General features: G+C 46.4%; 1 protein-coding gene across 3 annotated transcripts in view; it reads left to right on the top strand.

Moving 5' to 3' along the window:
* The window catches only part of NEXMIF (neurite extension and migration factor), a 372,359-nt gene that overhangs the window by 69,735 nt on the left and 275,621 nt on the right, over window positions 1-27,003 (top strand). The window contains exon 1 of one of the 3 annotated variants that reach the window (XM_081964319.1): window positions 3,468-3,535. The exons of the other annotated variants lie outside the window; for them this stretch is intronic. The gene's annotated coding sequence lies outside the window, so the exon portion shown is untranslated. Of the gene's footprint in view, window positions 1-3,467; window positions 3,536-27,003 lie in introns of those variants that run through there. 3 annotated transcript variants of the gene reach the window in all.

The raw sequence follows: 27,003 nt of genomic DNA, 5'->3' as shown, positions 1-27,003 counted from the left end.
TAATTTCATTTAATTTCCATTTTTCATGTTTTGAATTTCATTCACTCTCTTGGAGTCCCTTTGTTCAGCCCTCTACACATTCACACAAAGCATTTTTAAAAAATTTCTTCAAAATCCCTGACTCTTAAACCTCAGCTGTGGGTTTCCTGCCTTTGACCTTGTACTTTACACATTCTTTTTTTCTCTTTATGTACATTATGTAACATCCTCATTTCATTCAGAAGTCATTTTTGTGTACAGGTAGTCCTCAACGTACTCCCACAATTGGGACCGGAGTTTTTATTGTTAAGCCTGGCAGCTGTTAAGTGAGTCCACCTGATTTTATGAGCTTTTTTTGCCAGAGTGGTTAACACTGCAGTTGTTATGTGAATCATACAGTCATTAAGCAAGTCTGGGTGGGAAAGTTGCAATGAAGATCACATGACTCAGGCTGTTGCAACTAGCATAACATGAGTGTGGGGACGCTGCAATAGTCACAAGTGTGAGGACTGGTCATAAGTCACTTTTGTTAATGCTGCTGTAACTTTGAACAGTTGCTAAATAAATGGTTGTAAAGCAAAACCTACCTAGGTGCATTTTGCATCTTCAGTAGCTTTCTCAGTTTGTAATCATACCGTCCAGGGGTGAACTTCAGCAGGTTCCGACAGGTTCTTGAGAACCGGTAGCAGAAATTTTGAATAGTTCGTAGAACTGGCAAATGCCACCTCTGACTGGCCCCAGGGGTGGAGGGGGGGAAATGGAGATTTTGCAATACCCTTCCCCTAGAGTGAGGAGGGAATGGGGATTTTGCAGTATCCTTCCCCTGCCACGCCCACCAAGCCATGCCACACCCACCAAGCCACGCCCACGGAACTGCACACATTTCTCTGTGTCATTCAGAGAAGACGATTCTTTCACTCTGTTCCAAGCATTTCCACATTGTCTTTCCTTCTGCCTACTTCTTATTCCTTCTGTTGGGAGACGTATTATTATAAATTCATCATAGCAGCCCACTCCCGCAGGCTCTGGTCGGTTTACAAATACAATACAATAAAAATGTTAAAAATGCGATTGCATAATCAGTTCAGACTTAAACAATCAGTCCAAAACAAAACAAACCAAACCCACTCCTCATTCTCCAGGCTTCCAGATGGTCTTCAGGGGCAGCCCTGCATAGAGCCCACCGCAGCAATCCAGTGATGAGGTGACCAGGATATGAATAACTTCCTGAAAGGGCTCCCCCTTTCAGAAAAGGGATGAGAAGGTTGAGAAAGGGATGCAACTGGTACAAGAGAGTAACCCAGGGGTGTCCAAACTTGGCAACTTTTAAGACTTGTGGACTTCAAGTGGACTTCAGCTCTGCTGGCTGGGGAATTCTGGGAGTTGAAGTCCACAAGTCTTAAAGTTGCCAAGTTTGGACACCCCTGGAGTAACCTGTGCAAAGGTTCAACCTGGTCTCTGAGCAGGAGCTGCAAGTTCAGAGGGACCTCAAAGTTGCATACCAGTTTAGAAGGGTGAAGTGTTACCTCATCCAAGACCAGTGATGGGATTGGCCTCTACCCGGGGGGGGGGGGGGGGGGGCAGTCACTAAGCAGGATTGAGCTAAAGCCTGTTCTGCCCCATTCAGACTCAAACAAGTCCCAGACACTGGATCAGGAAGTCAACAGCTTCACCTGCACAACTTGAGGTAGAGGTGTACTGATGATACCAAATCCCAGGCTGATGGATGACCTTTCCCAGAGGTTTCATATAGTTGTTATATAGGAGAGAGGAAGGCATCAAGCCCTCACCCCCACAAAACTGGAGCCACAAGTGTGACCTCTCCTCCACCCCTGAAGTCAACCACTGAGGAAAGCAAGCAAGCATTGGAGCGCACTGTCTCCTCCCAGCCAACCCAGTAGGATACCATCGTCCATGGTATCGAAAGCTGATGAGAGACCAAGAAGCACCAGAATGCAGCTCTGCCTCTGATGTTGAATTGTTATCAACCAATGATATCTCTTTACTGTGACCCGATCTAAAATCTGAACGTACCAGACCTAGATAACCCATTTTCTCCAAGATCACCTGCAACTGTTGTCCAACCAACTTCTGCATGGTCTTCCCCATGAAGGGAAGGTTGGAGACTGCACAATATTCTCCCCAGTGGAAAGTATCCAGTGATGGCCTCTTGAGGAGGGGATGGCTCACCCTCTCCTTCAACTTCCTCTCTCAAAGAGGCAGATTCATCCCTTGGTCCCCTGCTTACCAACCCAGGAGGGTCCAGGAACTCCTCAAGAGATGAGCAGACCAACAGCTAGGAGAACCTTGGCCACGTCCTTGGGCATCTCGGAATCAGATTCATTCCAGATAACCTTAGAAGACTGCCTTGGGCAGCTCACCTGGACATGCCCAAAGCCCACTTCTGAGGATCTTCATCGGTCACATTGTGGAAATGTTCCTCACCGTAGCCCTGCGGAGGATCTGGTGGCCCAACTGCCCAGGAGGGACTGGGCCACTCTAAGCGGGGCTACTGGGAGGCTATCAGCAGTTGCCCAAAGGATGGAGAAACCATCGCCACCACCTGGCTTTAAATCCAAGCTCACTCCATGTTGGCTGCTTGTCTTCCTCCACCAGGGGTTCAGGCCGCAGTCTTTCCTCGGTGGGTTTCTTGCAACCAGAGTCACATTTCTTGGCTAAAATGGAGGGAGGCCAATTAAGGCCAAATAAGACAGGCCAATCCACACGTGGCATCAATCAAAATAGAGGTAGTCCTTGACTTATGTCTACAATTGAGCCCAAAATTTCTGATGTTGTGAGACTCTTGTTAAGCAAGTTTTGCCCCATTTTACGACCTTTCTTGCCATAGTTGTTAAGTAAACCACTGTCGCTGATCAGTCAGTAAGTGAATCTGGCTTCCCCATTGACTTTGCATGTCAGAAGGTCGCAAAAGCTGATCAGGTGATTCTAGGACACAGCAATGGTCATAAGTCTGAACCAGTTGCCAAGCACCTGAAGTTTGATCATGTGATCATGAGGAGGCGCCAAAGGTCGTAACAGTGAAAAACGACCCTAAGTCTCTTTTTTCAGTGCCGTTGTAACTTTGAACGGTCACTAAGTGAACTGTTGTAAGTCAAGGAGTATCTGCAATTTTGCAGGTAGTCTTCCTTCACCTGCTGCCTTCTGCAGTGAGCATTCAAAGTTACAGTGATGCTAAAAAAGCTCCCTGCTTTGTGACCAAGCTTTGCATTTATGACCATTGCAATGTCTCTTAGTCGCATGATGGCCACTGATACGTTTCACAGCTGCTTTGTGAGAAGCAAAGAATAGTGAAGGTGGGAGTGAAATCCTAAGTCACGGTTGCATGATTTTCACTCACAACTGCATCGCTTAGCAACCCAGGTGCCAGTCCCAATCACTGTCATTAAGTGAGGACTATCTGTAAAAATACCTGGAGACTACATTTACTGACAACCGGGATGGTCCGGACAGGCTTTAAAATGGCCTCACTAGAAAATGGGCAGCTTTCTGATTTTGAGAAACGCTGATCCTGCTACCCTGCCTTCATTTCCGAGGGGTATGAAAATGTGAAACGCAGATGATGCGATCGGTTGGGAACGATGAGTTTGGCCCTGGGAGAAAAATCACATTAAAGGAACCGGTCAATTTGCTGTGAACATCCATCCACGGTTCTTCAGTGGGATGTGGAATTGTTTGTTTGTTCTCGGTAATGCAACAGGAGAATGAGTACAAATCTCTAGTTCAGCCCCCCTTCCCCCCCCAAAAAAGGGATTTTTTTAAAATTGTTTGTGTGATACTTAATAGAGGAACCGAGCTGCATATTAAGAGACATTAAGGCTTCCACTCATTTATGGTACACATGTTTGATAGCTCTGTTGGTTTACACACACATTATAATTTTCCCAGCATGACAATATTGCTAGCGAATAAATAAATTCGCCAATCAAAACCATTGACAGTTTTAGCATACAGTTTTGTTGTTGACAACTTTATTTTTCCCTTTTGCCATTGGAGTAATATTTGGCAGTTTGCATCTATCCAAGGGGACTCTTCTGACAAGATGAATTTGGTAAAATTAAGTTTTGATCTATAATAATTTAAATCACCCCCACCTTCCCCAACATATCTTGGCTCAGCTGCGAAAGAGGCTGCTGGAGTGAAATCTGTTGTATATGCAGGAACTCCAGCTAGACCTTTGTCTGAATCACAATTTCCCCTCCCCTTTCTACTTGCCCGGGCTTTTCTGCAAAGGATCTAGTCCTCATTTTCAGCACAGTCACTTAAGGTGCTTGGACTAAAAATACGGTATACAGGTGGTCCTTGAGTTACAAGGGCACTGAAAAAAGTGACTTATGACCGTTTTTCACACTTACGACCATTGCAGCATTCTGATGGTCTCATGATTAAGATTCAGATGTTCAGATGCTTGGCAAGGGACTCACATTTCTGACGGTCACAGTGTCCTGGGATCACGTGATGCCCTTTGGCAACCTTCTGACAAGCAAAGTCCACGGGGGAAGCCAGATTCACTTAACAGCCATGCTATGAACTACAGTGATTCATTTAACAACCGTGCCAAGAAAGGTCGTAAAAAGGGACAAAACTCAGTTAACAAATGTCTCAGCAGCAGAGAGTTTGGGCTCAATTGTGGTCGTAAGTTGAGGATTATCTGTAAGTGGCTGGAATCATTTAAGGCTCAGTTGTCTTGGAGGGAGATTTTTACCTAAGCGTCTATCATCCATTTCTTTCTCCTTGCCTGTTTTTAGTCTTTTGGGCAAAGGCTGCTTCTATGTGGTGCCAAGGACTACCAAGCTGGGAGGCAAAATTTATTTGTAGGGTGCAAAAAAAAAAAAAAAAAACACCCTCCATCCAAAAATACCAGAGCTGGATGTTACAAAATTGCTCAGGTTCTTATTAGAGAATGTGCTGAACGCAGGGGTGAGAGGCTGCCAGTTTTACAACCGGTTCACAACATGTACATGCGCAGAACAATTTACACTGTGCATGCACAATCACTAAAATCCAACATGGCGGTGATATCAGCGGCAGTGAGGCAACCGGTTCAGGGGCCTGTCAGGCCTGGGTTGCTGCCAGTTCTGCGACCCAGCCCTGAATTCCCCTCCCTGTTTGGCTGAATTGGCAGCAACCCCCCTCTGGCTGAAGGTGACCTGAAGTGCAAAATCAGCTGGGTCTTGTGGTTATGCTCGAGACCGGGAAATGGTGAGTTCTAGTCCCGCCTTAGGCATGAAAGACCAGGGGGTGACTTTGGGTCAATCCTCCTCTCTCGGCCCAACGCACCTCACAGAATGGTTGTTGTGGGGAAAATAGGATGAGAAAGGGAATTATATTTGTTGCCTTGAATTATTTATAAAAATAATAACCATGTGGACTAAAAATAAATTTTAAAAATTGCAGGGATGATGGAAGAGAATAGCATGCCTGATTTCTGCTCCCTGGTAGAGAAGACTGGTGAGCAGAAAGGGATTGTTTTTTAAAAATTTACATGGAAAGCACAGGAATGTAGGAATTACACAGAAAACTGAAAGGGTGCTTCCTTGTCCTCCCCACTTTTGCGGTGTCTGCTTATCACAATTCCAACACGGCTGACGCCATATTAGAGTGGCTGCCTTATCCCAGAGTTGCATTTTTCAAAACCTGCCCTTCCGTGCCTCATAACATGCCGGGAGTTTGGGGGAGATTTTAAAGAGATCTGCAGTTGAGTGAGAGAATTTGAACTAGGATCTCCCTGTTCTGGCTCTGGTTTGGGAATGTCCGTATTGGGAATCATCCAATGTCTATAGCCAGATCTTATTATTTGGGGTTCAAATTCTCTACCAGGAATTGAACTCACAGCTTTTCACACCCGCAATGTCCCTTCTATGATGCAGGTGGTGAAGCTTGTGGTGTGGCAGGAACGGGTATATAGAATCTGTCAGAATGGTATATAGAACCCCCTACTTTAAGGTGTCTGAAATCTTAAGGGAAGGTGGCAGGGGTGAAATCCAGCAGGTTCTGACAGGTTCTGGAGAATTGGTATCGGAAATTTTGAATAGTTTGGAGAACCAGCAAATGCCACCTCTCGCTGGCCCCAGAGTGGGGAGGGAATGGGGATTTTGCGGTATCCTTTCCCTGCCACACCCACCAAGTCTCACCACGCCCACCAAGCCACACCCACAGAACCATTAGTAAAAAAAATCTGAATGTCACCACTGGAAGTTGGACTGTGTATATCATTCTGTAAGTCATAACATCTGTAATCTGCACAGTTGCATACCTGTCATCTCCATGAAGCAGAAAGGAGATCTAGGTAGAACTTCTAAGAAGGGTTCTGTCCTCAGTGGAATAACCAGTGAAACAGTTTTATGAAGAAGTGAGGTTGGTACACGATGCCTTTATCAATGAGTTGAGAGCAAGAAGACTTAAGAGCTCCATGCTAAGTCTTGGTTCTTGTTCCTAAGGGGCTTCTTCTCCCAGGGAGTTCTGCAGTTGAGCTCTCTTACGTTGGTCTGGTCTAAGTTTTTCTTATCTAGGATGGCTTTCTTGGTCTGTTGGTTTCTCTCCAGATCATGGAAGTGGAATTTGCAGGATCCACAGAGATTGAAAGATTGGATCCCTTTCAGATTGCCCTCTCTTCTGGGACCTCAGATGCAACCCCGTATGCGCTTCCTCTTACGATTTTCTTGACCAGAAAAACCTGGTGTCTCCAACTGCAAGTGTGACAGAAGGACAGAATAGATCTACTGATCCCTGGGGGTGTCCTGCCCCTGTGGATCCGGGGGGTTGCGGCTTGCATGGTGGAGTTTTCATTTCAGTGACTTTGGAAAGATTTGGGATGTTCCTCACCTCCAGCTGCAACGTTGCAACCTATGTCATCCCCAGCCAAGTAACTAACCACTGTGGTGAAAGATAGAAGGGTCCCCAAAGTCACACACCCCCCCCCCATATTATCATAACCTGGCCATGGGATCTACCTACCTACCCACCTACCTACCTATTTACTTACCGGTTTAATAAACTTATATTAAATACAGAACATTTCCATGCTTGATTCCCTGCAGAAATGTTATTCATTTATTTATCACATTTGGACACTGCCCAGCTCACTGTCAAAGTATTCTGGACGATTTGCAGAAAGAAATTATAAAAGGAACACAATTAAATAATTGAGTTAAAACCAAAAGAATAAACCAATGAGGGCAGAGTAAAAGGTAGGTCTCTTCAAGGCAGCAACCACCCCCAGAATTGCCTGCCACTCTTCCATCCCCCCAAAAAGTTACGGAGCCTGACCTTTGATGAAGATTTGTGTTTTTACTGCATCCTTATGGTTGGCTTTTGAAAGCCGCCCAAGACCCTAACAGATCAGGGCAGCCTGTTCATTTCATATAGTCCACCCATCCATCCATCCATCTCCCACATGGCAGCTCAACACCTTTCAAAACGTCCAAAGAGACTTCCTGGCAGGGTGGATTGATTTAAATTAACTCAATTTAAATCATATTTTTTGAAGAGCAGGTGTCATCTCCCACAACGGCTCCTCCTCTGACCCGCTGTTGACTCACGGACAGTCCCATTCACTTTCATGGGACGGTTGGTGATGCGGCAGGGACAGAAGAAGGTGAGTGGATGCTGCCATGATGGATCTGAAACGACAGGTGCTCTTTAAATTTAAGGACTCATTCTTGCTGGTAGTTAGAATCTTTAATATTATTATTTGCAAACAAAATGAAGGTTTCCTATTTAGTTTGCAAAGCTTGGATTCATTCAATGAGTTTACCAAAAAATGTAAATATTGCAAATATACAGCTTCATGCTACATAACTAAGCTCCATTTCATGCTGAATAAATTAAATTATTAATGTATCTCAAATAGAAAGCTATCTTTAGATAGACTTTTACTCCAAAAACATTTTATTAAAATGAATTTGATACAAATGAAAAAAAATCTGATTTAAATTAAAAACAAATCCTATTTTTTAAATTTTTAAAAAGAAAAATCATCGCTTTTTATCCACCCTGCTTCCTGGAAAGGAGGGCTTGAAATCTCCTCCCCTTATTGGCCCCCGATGCCAGCCTGTGGGAGGCTTTCCCGAGGCATGGGCAGTCCTTGCTTCCTGGGTCTTGCCCGCCTGCCTGGCATCCAGGTGCTCCCTTTGCAGCCAAAGGTCCTTAAACGATGCCGTGAGGATTATAGAATGACATCATCGTGTGGGCAAATGGAACAGACACGGAAGCATTTGGGTGACCTCATCATAAACGTGCCCCCACCCCTAATACACGGCCATTATTTTGAACGTATACTTGCTTTTGGGGGGATGGGGGTGGGGAACACAGTTCCTTCTGGAGAAACAAGCAGAGGCAGTTGGGAAGAGATGCTTATGCAGTACCAGCTTTAATTTTAGCACCTGCAAATCTTCATGCATGAGCAACGGAAGCTGTTAATTACACAGGAGTCAGGTCTATAAAATTAGTTGTCTAAAACATTTACTGAAGAGAACACAAGCTCTCTTTGAGCGAAGTATTTGTCTTCCAAGCTTCCGAGGGCCCATCTGGGATTTACAGGAGGACCTCATTCCCTGGGTGAGCAGGCTGGTGCCTATCTGCCTGCCTACCAGGATGAAATTCCACCTTGCTGCAATAAAAGAAAGAGATAACCTTGGCTGGGTCCAGAGTGCCGCCTGTGCCAGCTCAAAGTTTCACTCCCTTGGCTGGCAGGAGACTCTGCCTTGTCTTCAGAACTCTGGACTTCAAGGGAGGGGATCCAAAAGGCCAAGATATTGGCCACAATGCCGAAGCAAAATTCCCTGCCCTTTGGTCCATTATGATGCAAGGTGCCATCGTGACCCCCCCCCCCTGCCGCCCCCCTCCCCGGGAACAGTTCCCCGATGTCAGTCGCTCCTTTCTGAGACAGGATATTGCCTGAGAGTGAACTGGGGTGGAATCTGATCAGGTTGCTTGCCTTGCAGATGGTGGGGGTGATAGTTGGGAAGCCCAATTGTCCAAAAGTGTACTAATCAGAAAGCCAGTACTCTACAGACATATGGGGAGTCCTCGACTTACAACTCTTGGCTTAATGGCCATTCAAAGTTACAATGGTACTGAAAAAAGTGATACACAATCATTTCCCAGACTTAAAACAACCACTTCAGCTTCTCCATGGTCACCTGATTTGCATTCAGATGCTTGACTCCTGACTCATATTTATGACCGTTCCAGTGTCCCTAGGTCATGTGCCACCTTTTGACCTTCTGACGAACAAAGTCAATGGGGAAGCCAGATTCACTTAACAACCGTGTTGCCAACCTAACAACTGCAGTGATTCACTTAACAACTGTGGCACAAAAGGTCATAAAAATGGGGCAAAACACTGAACCACTCTCTTGCTTACCAACAGAAATTATGGCTTCAATTGTGGTCGTAAGTCGAGGACGACCTGTACTTTTTAAGCCTTTGAGTTTCAATTTTCCAGCTCCGCAGTTTTTATTTTTACTTTGGAATCTGATGGGTTCCATAGGCTCAAAATAAAAAGAAAATGGAAGTGGTGTGATTAAATCCCTCCCCCCAATATCTTCCTATGGGGGGGTGGGATGGGGGTGATGCTAAGCAGGGTTTTAGAAACTGTGGGGGGGGGGTTTAATGAAAATTACAGTGTTAATTGTTAATTGTTTCTGTTTGGGGGAAAGAACCAAATCAAAAGAAAAACCTGTTCAAAATATCCTGTTTTTGGAAACACTTTCATTAAGTCTGCTTTCAATCCAGAGTTTACACACTTTCTGGTTCTGAAGGGGCAGAAAATACGTGGCTGGACAAAGAACCAAACTTGGCAAGAAAAAGAAAATCGGTTTGCTTTTGTGTGAGTGCCGAAAGTGGTAGAATAAAGACTTTGGTTGTGAATATTTTTTCTTTGGCCATTGCAGGGACTGCCGGGTACATTTAAGGAAGCGGCTCTTTCTGAACCTCTTGCTTTCTTTTGGAGTCCTGCCTTTAAATATTTGCTTTGGGTCTGGAACAATAGGAAAGGACGAAAGCCTTGGGGTCGTCTGCTGGCGGAAGATGCCCTTCCAGTAGCTTTCAGTTTCTGTCTGACCCGCAGCGCCTGCTTGAAGGGAACGGCTGAAGAAATGTTTGGAACCTGGGAAGGAGGGCAACAATTTTGCTCCTTTCCTAGAAATGCCCCAGGAAAGAGGAAACTTGGGCACTGGCAGTTTGCAGTGTCATTCCCTGTGGATTTATAAGGTTGCAGGTTGGAACAAAATCAAAACCATCAAGGATTACAACGTTTTGGTGTGTATTTTAGCCTACTTCACACACAACATGCCAAGAGGTGCTTTGTAAACCAGGGTTTATGGCTTGATGCTGTCCCAACCCACTCAATCAATCACCTGTGATGAAATATAGTCTGAGGTTTAGGTTAGCCCACAGAGCCAGCTGGGATTCTGTGGAATGTTAGTCAGATCTAAGCGTGACTAAGGCTGGACATAACACAACAAAACTTGATTGCTTTTCCATTTATCTGATTTCCAGTTGTAGTCATGATTTTGATTCTAATATATTTGCTATGGTTTCTGTTATTATAAACGGTTAATTTTGCACTTAATTTGAATGCAAAAGCCTGGCTCAAATAAAGGATAAAAGTACTTGTAACCTTCCAGATGTGCTCCCTCATCCCTTTAACCATGCTGGCAGGGACTGTTAGGGCCCTGTTGCTCACACCATTTATTTGTTGTACATTCCACCACAATCTCATTGTGCTGATTAAATGAACATTTCTAAGTTTAGTCAAGGTGAGAGTGGAAATGTTAAAACCAGTGGAATGTTAGCTGTTCATCATTGCTAGAAACGGGACTGATTTTGGTAGGCACATCTGGATGATCTGGTCTGGCCCCAGAGGTTAAGCTATATCAATTCACAGTTCATGGATGGCAGACAATCCCAAAGACAAAGTTGGGGATTGAATTCTGCACCAGGGTGTTGCTTGGTTTCAGGTAGTCCATTGTTTCTCAACCTTGGCAACTCTAAAGATGTGTGGACTTCAACTCTCAGAATTCTCAGCCAGAAAGAATTCAAGATTGAAAACACAAGTGGAGTTGGGTGTATGAATAGCAATAGGCCTAGGAGTTCGACTTATATACGGCTTCACGGGGCTTTGCAGCCCTCTCTAAGCAGTTTACAGAGTCAGCCTTTTGCCCCCAACAATCTGGCTCCTCATTTTACCAACTTCAGAAGGAAGGAAGGCTGAGTCAACCTTGAGCTGGTCAGGATCGGACCCCTGGCAATGGGCAGAGTTAGCCTGCAATACTGCATTCTAACCACTGTGCCACCGCGGTTCAGTGGTGTGTGGTGTGAAGCCAAACATAGTGTTTATAAAGCCATAGTGGCGCAGTGTTCAGAGTGCAGTACTGCAGGCTACTTCTGCTGACTGTTGGCTGCCTGAAAATCCCACCAGGCTCAAGATTGACTCAGCCTTCCGCCCTTCCGAGGTGTGTAAAATGAGGACCCAGATTGTTGGGGGGCAAGAGGCTGACTCTGTAAACCACTTAGAGAGGGCTGTAAAGCAGTGGTGAAATTCAATTTTTTTTACTACTGGTTCTGTGGGAGTGGCTTGGTGGGCGTGGCAGGGAAAGGATACTGCAAAATCCCCATTCCCTCTCCACTCCTGGGGCCAGCCAGAGGTGGCATTTGCCGGTTCTCCGAACTACTCAAAATTTCCATTACCGTTTCTCCAGAACCTGTCAGAACCTGCTGGATTTCACCCCTGCTGTAAAGCACTGTAACACGGATATAAGTCTAAGTGCTACTACTATTGCTAAATGAAGTGAGTTATGCTTTATTCAGGAAATGGTTATTGGCCAATTACTGGCTTAGTGTGAATGTGAAGCCAACTTCCTCCCCCACCTGTTTACAAAAACCATGCCATTTTTGCAGGAGGAGGAATGGCAGAACCCGGGGGTGGAGTTAAAAGAGCAATTAGCCTAGAATACTGACATAGCCACAAACTTAGTACAGACTACAACCCCACCCCCTCCTGGAATTCCATTGAGCCTTCTCTAACTTCAAACAGGTGCTAACCTTTAGTTGAGAAGATTCCTGTGCATTCTAGCAATAAATCAGTTTAATTGGACATTTATTGTGAATGAGATCTTTCACCCTGACACTGTAGTTTTATTTGCTTTTCTTAGTGATTGCTTCAGCTGCTTTTTTGACTGTGGTCCTGGGAAGTGGAGGGGGAACCACATGAGCTTTGGCACAGGATCAGGGATGTTTGGAAGGTGTGGTTAGGATGATGAAGATGGTGGGGCGATCAAAGCTGTTGTTGTGTTTGTCATCGTGATCTTTTTGACCTCACCCTGCAGGCACCCTGGGTGGGACAATGCAGGCTCTGAAGATCCAAACCCACTGGCTCTCCTCACCCCCCCCCCTCCCGGTAGGTGGAAGGTTAATAATTTGACGGGCTTTGTGGAGAATGATGGACTCGGACTGTGATGCCTGGAGCTCCTTTGCAGCCAAACAGCAATGGGAATTGGGTTCCACGCTAATAACCTTATTCCTAATTAAAATTTATTGAATGCAGAGAATGTGCTAAGTGCTTAACAAAGCCCGAGTCAAATGCCGCTGTGCATGTTCCCAGAAATTCTGGGATGAAGACTCTGAAGAATATAGAATCACGGGGCTGGGAGGGACCTTCCGGGTCTTCTCGTCCAAGGAGTGACCAGGTAGAAAGGTTTGAAGGAAAAAGGCACAGTGGTGGGCTTCAAGCAGTCTGGACTTTATTTCCCCATCACCCAAGATTAGTGGCCAGGAATTAGTGGGCCGGGAACCAGGAATTAGTGGGCCGGGAACCAGGCTCCGCAAAAGATGATGCCAGGAGAGGTTGTATAATGGGACCTCCAGCTTTTGAGGTCTACTAGAACTCCCAAACCTCCTGCTTTGTTCAAGGGGCAGCTCTTAGTTGACTTCAGCTGAGCACCAATCATGCTAATCAGGGCTGCATTAGGTTGATAGCTTTATGCAAGAGCATTAGGAAATCCTAAAAAGGTTGGACTGAAATTTAAAGATACATCCCAAGATAAGGTCAAGTTATGCCAGCTCCACGTTGCTGTCAAGAAAAGAACATAGCATTTTTTGTGAAATCAATAGGAATTGAGCTGGACTTGAGGGAGTGTTTAAGATCCACTGATTGGAAACTGCACCAAAGGGAAACTTTGGTTTTGTGTTAAAAATCGAATGAAGCGTCTCCGCCCCCCGCCCCCCATGGTATGTGTGAAAGACCTTGAGATCAGAGAAGGGAGGGCATGGTCTACAGCTGCCCAATAGATGGAGAAAGAGGCTCAGAGCCTCCCCCCCCCCCTGTCAGCTTCTCAGGCTGTAAATGGTGAGAGATTTATACTTTCAGACTTGCAAGATTGATGTCAGCTTTGCCAGGTAGATTAGATAGGAAACATTACCAGATAAGATACTTCTACTGTATTTTGAAGCTTCATTAACAGAATCTTGCAAGTCTGAAATCTCCCAGCATCTCCTCTACAGCGTGGGAAGCTGGGCCCCCTTTACACCCCACTTCTGATCCTCTTTCTCCACCCCTTATGCAGCTGCAGGCTAAGCCCTCTCTTATCTGACCATTCTCTAGCCAGCACTTCTTCACCCTCACTCTCAAGGTCTTTCTCATATACCATCACACTCCCTACAATCCCCATCAATTCATTCAGCGACCATTCAAAGTTACACCGGTGGTAAAAAAAAATGGATGCACAGTCTTAGAAGATCTGGCCACCACAGCAGCCCCCCAGTCGCATGAATTCGATCCAGGCAGTCAGTCTCTGGTTCACAATTACATCCCAATGAGCCATTTGCAACCCTTGTTCTCTTCCCACAAGGAATATCACTGAGGAGGCCAAGAGGGAAGGTTGCAAGTTCCTCCCACTGCTTTTTCTCCTGAGGAGCCTCCACAGCAGGGTTGACGAATCTTCTTGGCACCGAGTGCTGAAACGGGAGCATGTCTGTGTGTGTGTGTGTGTGGGAAGCACCAGAAACCAGAAGAGCATCTCCCTGACACTCTTGCGCACCAGGAAGCTGAGCTTCTGGTTTCCGCCACCTTGTCTTCCGGTTTCTGGCATCCACGCATGTGCAAAGACCAGCTGGCCGGCAGGCATGTGCACACCAGAAACCGGAAGCTCTCATGCGCACCTGGAGAAGCTGCTCTTCCGGTTTCCAGCACTCCAGTGCACATGAAGGCCAGCTTGACAGCGTGCACATGTGCACCAGAATCCAGAAGGGCAACGGGTGTTGGCTAGCATGCTGGAAAGATGACTCTGTGTTCCACTTCCGGCATGCGTGCCATCGGTTTGCCGTCATGGCTCTACAGGCGTTATCTCCTCCCCCTCCCCCTATTGCCCACACTCCATAATGCACACCCACTCGCAGAATCCCCACCACCACCCCATGCTTCCTAGCGCCTGCCTGCAGTGGCCCCCACGGCGCCCCCACACACTCCACGCCCCTTGCCTGGGATTCCTGCCTCCTCCCTTAACAACCTGCAATCCTTGCTTAATGACGGTAGTGAAGACTGCCGGGATTGTCCTCACTAAACGATGCAGTCATGTGATACACTTTTCAGCCTGATTGCTTAGCGATCAGAATTCAGTCCCGATTGCTGTCGTAACCTGAGGACTACCTGTATTTCCTCTAGCTGCATTTCTACATTCCCCTCTGTGGTGTAGGGCAGGGTTGGATGTTGCCGAATGTTACTGTTTAAAACCCCATTTTCCAGCTACCTATCCCCCAAAGGAGAAGGGGTTTCTGGTCCATGCAATGGCGTCTTTTTTTCCCCTTCCCTGTTCTTTCACAGGGAGAGGAGGAAAGAGAGCTTGCGGGTGAAGAAGTCCAAGGGAGAGAGGACTCCCGTGGCTAGATGAGGAAGGGATGGTTGTTTGAGGCAACACCTCCTTCCTCTTCCCAGCATTTGACAGGACTCTGTCCCCAAATCACCTGTAGAGCCCAAAAGGACTTCCCTGTTTTATTCAGGCAGTCCAGCTGAAAGCAAAACAGCATCAAAAGGCTTCTTGGCAGAAAAAAAACAAACTCTTCGGCTTAGAAAAACCACCAGGGTGCATTTTTTTCAGTTTTGCTTTTTGATTATTTTCATAGCCGTTTTATTCTGTGGTTATCACTTTAATGTTTTTGTTGATAGGTATGCTTTTAGTTCTGTTTTTCCTTTGCCTGCGAAGGAAAATTCATTGATTTTTTTTTTGGCAGGAAGTATCAATCAAGTAAATAAAATGTATTAGACGTAATAAATTTTGGTCTTTTATGTATCAATCATGGAAATGCAAAATGAACAATTATGACTCTTTCCTGCATCAGGTTACCGGTGTGCGATTCTGTCTGAGGACAAATATTTCTGACTGCAACAACTGATTTGCCACAGTTTTTCATTTCAACAAAGTCAAAATTTTCAGAACTTGCCATTTTTCAGGTCTTACAAAAGATTTCTGACATGCATTTTAATCCTGATATGCTTGAAATATTTTGATTACATTTACATCATTTTCATTTTGTGGCTTCCAAAAGATACTTCTCTTCTTCGTAAGAAGACTCTAGTGTTTTCAGTGCATGTTTTAACTTACAGACAAGTGTGAATTCTCTTTGGAGGATTAAAAAAATGGCACTTTTGATCTCGGTAAACGGATCAACACAGATTGATTTCCTATGTCATCTGAATCCCTTTTTTTCCCTTCAGTGATTTTCAGTTTTATAAAACAGATGGTTTATCATCTAAAGTTTTGCTGGCTTGTATTTCTTTCCTTTGCTGAGTAATTATATGGAAGTGCTAGAATTTAATTTACTGAAAACTATGGCATTGGACTCTTTATTTCTTAGCTTCCAGAATAGTGAAGAATAAGTATGCAATAACATAATAATGGGTGTTCTTATCAACATTGTTCGGTTATGGTGTATAAGAATTGGAGAGGAACTGTAGAGAGCTGTGGGGACTCAGTGGTTAGAATGCAGTACAGATAGTCCTTGACTTACGACCGTTCATTTAGTGACCATTCAAAGTTACGACAGCACTGAAAAAATGGCTTATGACCATTTTTTGCACTTACGACCACTGCAGCATCCCCTGGTCACGTGATCAAAATCCGGATGCTTGGCAACTGGTTCATATTTATGACGGCTGCAGTGTCCCGGGGTCACGTGATGCCCTTTTGCAATCTTCTGACGAGTAAAGTCAATGGGGAAGCCAGATTCACTTAACAACCATTACTAACTTAATTAACTGCAGTGATTCACTTAACAACCGTGTGACTAATTTATTAACTGCAGTGATTCACTGAAAAACGATGGCAAGAAAGTTTGCAAAATGGGACAAAACTCGCCTAACAAACGTCTCACTTAGCAACATAAATTTTGGTCTCAGTTGTGGTCGTAAGTCGAGGACCTGCTGTATCTCAAAGAATGAAAGGAGGCCGGTTCCATGAGTAAAAGAAAATGGGGTGAGGCTAATGGGGGGTGGGGGGGGCTAGCACCCCTGGCCCTGCTGTTTCCCAGCTGCTGAAGGGACAAGCGGTGGGTCTCTGTGCTTGGGGCAGCATCCGAGTTGGAGAAAGGCCCATAGCAGAAGTGCCTGCCAGGTGTGGGCAATAAACACAGCAACCACAACAGTGTGAACAAAACTCTGGCAGATTTTCTATGCAGCACAACTTCAGTCCTTCAATCCACAACCTTTAATTTTATGTTGTACATAAAAAGGAAATGAAGCTGATAGAAGAGAATATTTGTAGCTCAAGGTTGTTTCCTTCAGACATTTCATGGCTGAACTATGTAACACCATCAGAGTTAAGAGAGAGTGGGGACTGCAGAATGGAGGAAGAGGAGGATGACTGTGGGGACTTGGGGCTCTCTGAGCTTGGCTGTTTTCTTTCAGACGTTTCATGACCCAACTCGGCAACATCATCCGTGCTAGAAGGGAGTAGTGGACTTTGCTTTCTGTTTATGTACCAGGGGTTTGCCCCGTCGTTGTTGGATGCCAGAGATGGAGCTCCAATCACACGGGCGCAATTGCCCTCTTGACTTTCTTCATCACATCCTATGTGAATCACCCTGTCCAAGAGCCATATAGAATGACCCATAATCGCTGCCATTGCTTTGCGCATTGCGTGAAGCCATAGTTTGCAGCCAAATTAGGAACGGATGCCACACAAACCATTGCTTACAAGTTCACATCTCATGTTAAACCCAAAGCAGAAAGCCAGGTGGGCTGGTGGGCCTCCCCCTGCCCCTTGCAGGAGGGAGGGTGTTAATTGACTGGGGTGGGAGTAAAATGTGCCCTCCTAAGTAGCTGAGGGGTTTGGACGGTGCTACCTTGGGGTAAGTGCCTCTGTTATGAACCAGCTGCTAAACTGGTTTTGTTATTCAGATCCTCCCGCAATGAAAGACAAACCTGGATCTGATGTTGTGAAGGGAAAGCAAGGCGGTGGGGGGAGTAATTAATGGAGTGAAAATGAACAAGTCAGATAGAGTCTTTTATCCTTCATAGAGGAAGCAGTTAAAGGTCAATCCCATTCTTTGTACGCTTTCTGCTTAATATTTCCAGGGGCTTTTCCATCAAGGTATTAATTAAATGAGAACAAAGGCCCTCTGTTTCTCACACGTGTGAGAGGTATTTCTCTCCCCCCTCTTCCCCCCCTCTCATTCTCTCTTATTCTCTTTCATTCTCATTCTCTCTATCATTCTCATTCTCTCTCTTTCATTCCCTCTCATTCTCTCTCTCTCCCTCTCTTAATCTCTTTCATTCCCTCTCATTCCCTCTCATTCCCTCTCTCTCTCTCTCTCTCTCTCTCTCTCTCTCTCTCTCTCATTCTCTCTCATTCTCATTCTCATTCTCCCTCTCTTATTCTCTTTCATTCCCTCTCATTCGCTCTCTCTCTCATTCTTGCTCTCTCTCATTCTCATTCTCTCTCTTATTCTCTTTCATTCTGTTTCTCTCATTCTCTCTTATTCTCTTTCATTCTTTCTCTCATTTTCTCTCTCTCATTCTCTCTCTCGCTCTCTCATTCTCTCATTCTCTTTCTCTCATTCTCTCTGTCATTCTCTGTCATTCTCTCTCTCTTTCTCATTCTCTCAGTCTCTATCTCTCATTCTCTCTCTCTCTCTTGCTCTCTCTCTCGTTCTCTCATTTTGTCTCTCTCATTCTCTTTTATTCTCTCTCTCATTCTCTTTCATTCTCTCTCTCTCTCTCTTTCCTATTAGAAAATCTGCAAACTTTTTTGAGCTGAAGTTGGGCTTGGTGTGAGGCTTCTCTCCTTCTTAGGAGGCCTCACCGAGATGTACTTCTTTGCAAAATGGTTTTTAATAAACTGGAAAATATGCCATATTTGCCGGGGAACCTTACGCCTCCCTGTAATTACTCCTGTATTACGGTGGCAGAGAAAAGGCAAAGGGGCAAAAGGGGACCAGCAATTACCTTGTCCGTATTTTTGCATAAGAGGCCTTTTTATGTCTCTGCGTGATTTAAATGCACTCTCAAGTAGCCAGTTCTCCCCCCTTGGCTGAAAAATGGGGCTCTTGGAAACAGCAACATTCTGTTTTAAACTTTTGTGCATTTTGTGCACACTTCTGAATTTAGTTTTCATTCGTTAGAAATGTTACTGTGCCAAACAATTTACCTAAAAAAGTCTGGAGCCATATAAGGGCACTAACAAAATAATGGAACTTCAGGATTAATCATAATAATAAGTCAGGAAAAGTGTGTAGCATACAGCTGTTGGGTTTCTTTCGAAACTCTTAGCCAGCTGTGGCTGTATGAGACGTTTGTATTTTCTTCTGGGTAACAGAGTAATGGCTGTTCATATTTAGGTACCTGTAAAAATCTGATCATGATAGTACAGTGTGTCTAAGGAGATTCTCACCCATCCAGGTCATGGCTGTCCCAAAGGTATTTTTTCAAGAGGCTACTGGACTTCCTTTGTTTTTCCTTGAAGACCTTTTGCTTCTCATCCAAGAAGCTTCTTTAGAACCGATAGAAGATGACTAGATTCAGCAGTCCATCTGCATTTAAAAGACACAGGCTACTCTTTCAAAGACAGCAAAGTCCACATTTTGGACAGAGAGGACGGCTGGTTTGAAAGAGGGGTCAAAGAGGCCATCTATGTCAAAATAGCCCTCTCTCAACAGAGGGGGAAGGAGAGGACATCATCTCTCTCCAGTCTACAACACAGTCCTTTCAGCAGTTCCAAGAAGGCTCCACACCCATTTGCACCACTCAGGTGACCCTGAGGACACAGACAAACCTCCAGGTGGCCTCAAGGACTCTCTCAAAGGATGCAAATGACCAACTGTCTGCAAGGAGTATAAATCCTTCCCTTCCCCACCATCCAGTCAAAGAAAAATCAGATAGTCCAGTTGCCTCTTGAAAAAGCATCTTTGGGACTACTGGAATTAGTAGTATAAAAATGTTAAAGTCATTGTCCAGGGCAATATGATTCTGAAATGAATAGTTATGCAACTCATCTGTTGAATTCTTCACCAAATTCTTCAGATCAGTCAAATTCAGAGATGAAATACAGTCTATGTATCTGCTGCTGAAGTTATTTGCTAAAGAAGAAGGGAGGTTGAATCTTGGGAGACATTGACTTGGCACCTATCAGCACCTGGTTGACCTTGGCAGATTTTGAGAAAGCTAAGCAAGATGGTTAGTATTTGGACCAGAGGTAATTAGGATAGCCCAGAACCTTAGGCTAGGTTGAGAAGCTGAGAAGATGCTCCAAAAGGAAGGAATGAAAGACAAATGTTGTACTCTTGTCAGCATAAATATGACCATAAAGTCAACAGGAGAAGAGCCCAGCTGAAGAGAAATTTGATTTCCTTTAACCCTTGTGGTGCAGAGGAAACTGCTGTTTGCAATGAATTATTGTCATTCTTTCAACTTTATGAGAAGAAGAAGATGATGGCATTTGCTTTAGACAAATGTAGTTTCTATGCAATAAGCCTGGTGCATAGGGACAACACTTCTCAGGATTCCTAGCGAAAATGTAGTCCCAGCACATGTGGAAGAGAGACCGGGTGGGAGATATTTGATGTAAAAGAACATAACTCAGCTTAAAACTTCACACCTCTGTCTGGCACTTCTCGTTGCTATTGTTACAAGTCACGTGAGCCTTGCTTCAACCAAGAGTGAGCCTCGCAAAAATAAACTTCCTTTCTCCCTGTCCTCCCTTCCCCTGTGCATTTGTGTATTGACAGTTTCACAGCTTTGCTTGCCACGTAGTAAGTTTGCGCCGTATATAGAGATACTGGAAAAATTAGAGTCTTTTGTTTTTGTTTATTTTAATTTGGATAAATGTAACTCAGGGTCAGATGCAGTATATCAGCTCTGCCTCTCTTCTCCATAGCCAGCCACTGAGCAGGACAGGGTGGAAGGAAGAGGATCCCAAAAGATTTCTTGAATGCTCTCAACTTTAAAAGAAGCTAAGTCAGGACATAGGATCCTAAATCCTGGAGGTGGAGTGGCCACTTCTAATCCCACTTTCTGCAGGAATCCAAATTAAACCTTCCCTAATTTAGCCTAATGAAGAAAAAAAGGCTTAGAGGTGATCATCTTCCAATACTTAAAGGGTTGTCATAGGGAAGAGGGGACGGATTTATTCTCCAAAGCACAAGAGGCAAGACAAGAAGTAAAGGTAAAAGGGAGGGAGATTCAACCTGGAAATAAGGAGGATTTTTTTTGACAGTGAGAATGATTAATCAATGGAACAGCTTGTCTCCTGGAGTTTGGGTGCTCAATCACTGGAGGTCTTCAAGGAAAGATTGGACAATTATTGGTCTGGGATGATATAAGAACTCCTGCCTTGGGCAGGAGTTTGGACTAGAAGACCTTCATGATCCCTTCCAGCCCTAGGATTCTATGGTTTTATGAAATGGACAGTTGTCCATCCTCTGCTTGCATTCCCTCAAGTAAACGGAAGCCTTTGGACTGGTGGTTTTAGTGGTCAAATGCCTTTTTTGATCAGAAATATTTTTATCTAACTTTCCTCTAGAACTTGACTTTAAGTCTCCCTGTAGTTGAGCACCACATCTGGCAACTTTATTCCAGGGAAGAATCTGGAAGGTGTAGAATTGAACATGGAGATAAAATATCCCACTGAAAGACCAACCCATGGGCTTCAACTCCCAGAGATCCTCAGCCATAACGTTGCTGAGGTTGGAGACCCCTGCCGTTCTTCTTTCAGGGCCCTCAAAGGATGAGCAGAATTAGATGGTGTCCCTGATGCTGTGATAACCTGGTGCTGTGCTGGATAAAGCTTCGTAGAATTGTTCCTGGACTAGTATGGACTCAGGAGAGTCCATACTATACGAATAGCCCCCTGTACTCTCCTTCATTACCAGTGAAGGTGGTGGTAACTTATATTGGGAGTATCTTGGTTATAGGTGCGAAATAGTTGAGTCACCTAAATTCTTATAATCCCCCATTCTTCTTTTCTCCTTAATACATCTTGCTGAAGACTCAAGACGAATCAGGTCTGGAAAAAGAATTACGTTTGGGTTTACACAGAGGCATAACAGGTCATCTTCAAGGTTTTGAACCGAGTCCGGAAGCCTACTGGTAAACAACCTTAACAACTACAACATGTGTTATTCTGCAGGAGTAGAATTCATTTGTCTGCGGGCTTGCTGCAGATTCCAAAGTCGTCTCGAAAGACAGCCCCAAAATGAGTATGTTGCACTAGTCTAACTTGGTTTACTTCTATAAGCTTCCCAGAGTCACCCTCAGTGAGTTGAGGGTTCATATAGATTCTCTTAATAAATAACAATGAAGAAATAAAAGCTTTCCTGGCCCGAGCCAAACATAACAGGTCATCATCTGAAGCTGGGCAAAGGCTGCCTGGCCAGGCTCTTGCTACTAAGTTAGGAGCCATGGGTTGAAGAAGACTCCTGGCAAAACCCTGGGGTGCAAGAATTGTATTAAATTTCATGAATGTCTCTTTAATGCACATCTTGAGGTAAATGCAGACTCCTGGAAACTGCAGGAATTGGTTCCCTTCCTCATTTGTGTTGAGTTCATTAAAGAAGAGCCTAGTTGAATGATATGAATTACTTCTTCTCTGCCAGCTTCCCAAGTACAGGTCGCCCTCCAATTACAATCAGAATTGGGGGAAAAATTTCCATTGCTAAGTAAGGCAGTTGTAAGCGAGTTGCACCTGATTTTACAACCAGTTGGCCATGATTGTTAAGGCAATCCCTGCAATTGTTAAGTGGATCATATAGCTGTTAAATCCAGCTTTCCCCATTGTCTCTGCTTGTTGAAAGCCGTCTGGGAAGGTCACAAGTATTGGAACACTGCTGTCATGTCACCCTTAGATTCATCATCCATCCATTGTTTCTTGTCCTGCCTTCAGGTGCTTCGGAGAACAGGTGGGCCCCCTCTTCTTTATGGCAGCCCCTCAAATATTGGAACACTGCTATCATGTCACCCCTGGTCTATCTCTTCACTAGACTAGCCATGCATGTTCCTGCAACCATTCTTCAATGTTTTTTTGTGTAGACTTCGACTTCCAGAATTCCCCAGTTGGGAGATTCTCCAGGCAGAGTTGAAGTCCACACATCTTCAAGTTGCCAAAGTTGAGCATCACTGCAACATAAGGACTTTTAGAGCTAACATGGGCTATGTTTCTATTTGGCAGAGGGATTCCTCTAGCTATCTTCAAGCATGTGTCTTGCCCTCTCACCTGTTGCTGCTTTGGTCTCCCTTTCCTAGCTAGCCTGAAGGATGGTCATACATGGAGCAGATCGGCCGCCTGATTCTTCCATCCATGTCTAGGTATTCCTATTCTTGTAGTTTTTCTTGCTGTTTTTTAAATAAGCTGTGTATGTATTCTGTAAACCCTTGCAAAATTCCTTAAGCATGCCAAGAAAAGAGTAGTCATTGCATTCTTTGCTTGCATGCCTTGCTTGTGTCTCACCCCCTAAAACACCACCAAGGTAATTACAGAGGAGGGAAGCTGCGTACCGCTTTCTGAACGTGTTGTACGCATGAGTAAATGAGGCTCTTTGGAAAGTTGGTTCTTATCTGTCTGATTGATTGGCAGTAAACTGTGCAAGTGTCTGCAGATCTAACACTATCTTCCACTCTCCATCAGCTCCTCCACATCTTTCTTTCTTCTAATAGACATTGCAATCCATTCTCAACTTCCCTTACCTAACCTAATCTAGTCTGCATAATCTACCTTTGATAATGATCTAAAATGAGATACACACACACACACACACACACACACAGTCAAGTTCAAATAAATAACAATAAATTAAAACAATTGAAACAGTTAAAAACCCCAATTTTAAGTATAAAATATTAAAATATTAAAATTGCCAGGGAGGTTAGAAAGTTCTAGTTAAGCCAGGCCGGCTAGTTGGAACAGGTGGGTCTTGAGTTTCGTGCGGAAGGAGCGGAGATCGGTCGTTGTCCTGATATCTGGGGGGAGGTCATTCCAAAGGGCTGGGCCCATCACAGAGAAGGCCCTATTCCTGGGCGCCGCCCTCTGACACTGCCTGGTGGACGGCACCCGGAGGAGTCCCTCTCTGTGAGAGCGAATTGGTCGCAGGGATGTATGGGGCAGAATGCGATCCCGCAGATAGCTAGGTCCTGTGCCATGGAGCGCTTTGAAGATGGTAACTAACACCTTGAAGCGCACCCGGTAGACCACAGGGAGCCAGTGCAGCTCGTGCAGGAGAGGTGTTATATGGGAGAACCTCGTTCTTCCCATGATTGCCCGCGCGGCCGCATTCTGGACCAGTTGCAGTCTCCGGGTGCATCTCAAGGGGAGCCCCATGTAGAGAGCGTTACAGTAGTCCAGGCGAGACGTCACCAGCGCGTGAGTGACTGTGCGGAGGGCATCCCGGTCCAATAGGGGGCGCAATTGGCGCACCAGGCGAACCTGGTGGAACGCCCCCCTCGCCACGGCTGCCACATGGTCATCCATAGACAGCGGGGCGTCGAGGAGGACGCCCAAATTGCGCGCCCGCTCCACGGGGGCCAGTTGCTCGCCCCCAATGGCCAGCGATGGAAGGCACTGGTTGAACCGGGGGGCCGGTAGCCACAGCCACTCCGTCTTGGAGGGGTTGAGTCTGAGTCTGTTGTCTCCCATCCAGACCCGTACGGCTTCCAAACACCGGGACATCACTTCGACGGCCTCGTTGGGGTGGTTTGGGGTGGAAATGTACAGCTGTGTATCATCAGCGTACAGATGGTATCCCACCCCAAAACCACGGATGATCTCGCCCAGCGGCTTCATATATGTGTTGAACAGGAGAGGTGAGAGGACCGACCCCTGCGGCACAAGTGAGCGGCCTCAGGGTCGACCTCTGCTCCCCTGCCAACACACATTGCGTCCGGTCGGAGAGGTAGGAGCGGAACCACCGCAACACGGTGCCCCCTACCCCCAACCCCCCCAGCCGGCGCAGTAGGATACCATGGTCGATGGTATCAAAAGCCGCTGAGAGATCTAATAGGACCAGGATAGAGGAGCAACTCCTATCTCTGGCCCTCCAGAGATCATCCACCAACGCGACCAAGGCCGTCTCCGTGCTATGCCCGGGCCGGAAGCCGGACTGGCGCGGGTCTAGATACTCAGATTCCTCCAGGTGACGTGGGAACTGCTGAGCCACCAGGAAGGTTGGAGACAGGACGATAATTTGCTAGCTCCATTGGGTCCAGGGAAGGCTTCTTGAGCAAGGGCCTCACAACCGCCTCTTTCAAGGCGGCTGGCAGGAACCCCTCACTCAATGAAGCGTTCATAAGTCCCAATAGCCAGCCTCGTGTGACCTCCCAGGATGCCAGCACAAGCCAGGAGGGACACGGGTCCAATAAACATGTGGTGGCTCGCAGTCGCCCACGCAACCTGTCCAAATCCTCGGTGGCAACAGAGTCAAACTCCTCCCAGCATGGTCTCTCAAGACTCGCCTCAGACGTCCACCCTGGAACACTGAAGGGGGCCCATTCCCTCCGGATTTGAGCGATTTTATCCTGCAGATATTCCCCAAATTCCTCTGCCCTGCCCTGCAAAGGGGGCTCCCGCTGCCTCTGTGACAAGAGGGAGCGGGTCACCCGAACAGGGCGGCAGGGTGGTTCTCTGCGGATGCAATAAGAGTGGCACAATATCGACGTTTGGCCGCTCTTAATGCCACAAGGTAAGTCCTTAAGTAGGTTCTTACCTGTGTTCGGTCAAATTCGGAGCGAGAGGATCTCCATCTGCTCTCTAGGCGTCTCTTGTGGTGTTTCATCGCCCTTAGTTCCTCGTTGAACCAGGGAGCCAGGGCGGTTCGTTGCCACCGGAGAGGCCGCAAAGGCGCAACCCGGTCTAAGGCCCCGGTGGCCGCACTATTCCATGCAGCCACCAAGTCCTCCATCCGGGAGCGGGTCAGGTCCACAGGAAGTGGCCCAACCTCCGTCTGGAACCTATCCGGTTCCATCAGGTGCCTGGGGCGGAACCATCTAGGACAATCTGGTTCCGCCTCCCCGCGGCGGGGGGTAGCGCCAGGGAAATCGAGCCGGAGAAGTGAGTGATCTGACCATGACAGGGGCGTGATGGCTAGATCCCCTACTCCTAGATCACTCGTCCACTGGTCGGAGACAAAAACAAGATCCAGTGTGTGGCCTCCCTCGTGCGTGGGGCCCTGAATTACTTGAGTCAGATCCATGGCTGCCATGCAAGCCATGAACTCCCGAACTGCCTCGGATGCTTCTCCCATCGACGGCAGGTTGAAATCCCCCATAACTAAAAGTTTGGGGGTCTCAACCGCCATCTCAGTGATCCGCTCGAGGAGTTCGGGCAGGGCCGCTGATGTATAGCGAGGAGCCAAGTATACAATCAGCAGGCCCAACTGCCTCCCTGGGCCCCATCTCACGCCCAGAGACTCACACCCGGATATCTGCGGCACAGTGAATTCTCTCGGTTCCAGATTCTCCCGTATAATTACCGCTACCCCACCACCCCTGCCCTGGGCCCGTGGCTGCTGGAATACACGGTAGCCCGGCGGGCACATTTCCACGAGGGGCAGACCTCCCTCGTGGCCCAACCAGGTCTCCGTTATTCCTGCGAGGTTTTCTTTAGTATATTTTCTTTAGTATATGTTGAAGTAGAGAAACGTGGACAGGTTTAAAAGGCGAAGCTAAAGAAGCTTGGCTAAGTCCAATAATTTCTATTCTACCAGCAATTTTACTAAAATAATTCTCAAGAAATTTACAATAATTGGACAAACCAGCAATCCTGTTTTTTAATGTTAATATATTTAGCTTGTGACCTTGAAATGAGGCGCCATTCACTGGAAAATTCTGAGCTCTCAAGGAAATCCAGAACAGGTTGATTGACTAACTTTCTATGTTGGAGATGCAGTGAATGGGGGTTAATGCAGGCAAATTCCTGCATAGCTTCCGGAGCTATGGCGGCTTGCCCTTGAGCTCCGCAGGCGTGCGGGGCTTGCCTGCGTGAATGGGGGTGCTGCTGGGTCCCCTGCATCAGATGGGAGGACCGGGTCCAGGAGAGGGCCACCCTGGCTTTCCATTACGACCCCAACGGGTCCCCAGGGTGGCCTGGCGACTGAAAATCCGGCCGAAAATGCGAGGGTGAGAGAGCCGGTGAGCAGGAAAGAGAGCCAGCGCCGGCCGCTGCTACGGTTGTCTCCGTCGCCTCAGCCTCCGCCTCCACTGTAGTGATGCCGGGCATGGATGGCGTGGGGCGGCGCGGGCGGCGCGGGACGGCGGGGCAAAGCCGGGACGAAAGCGGCTGGCGTATGTGTGGCGTGTGGTGTGCGTTTGAACGTGCGGAGCGGCTGGGCGTAGCAGGAGCGATGCAAGCCATTTTCAATGCTGGTTGGGCCAGGAGAGGCCGTGGAGCCGGGCGCTGGGAGCCTTGGAGGCCTGAGGTTGGACTGGAGGTTGGTGAAATGGCCCTGGGGCTGGAGCAGCGCGACTCGGCGTTTTGTGGTGTTGAAAATAGTGGGACATACAGGGAGAGGCAACGGCTGCTGCTGGAG

Source organism: Natrix helvetica (assembly GCF_964273705.1).
Source record: "Natrix helvetica genome assembly, chromosome: 11".
NCBI classification, from domain to species: domain Eukaryota; kingdom Metazoa; phylum Chordata; class Lepidosauria; order Squamata; family Natricidae; genus Natrix; species Natrix helvetica.
Note: the sequence above shows the minus strand (reverse complement) of the source record. Positions and strands in the feature narration are given on the sequence as shown.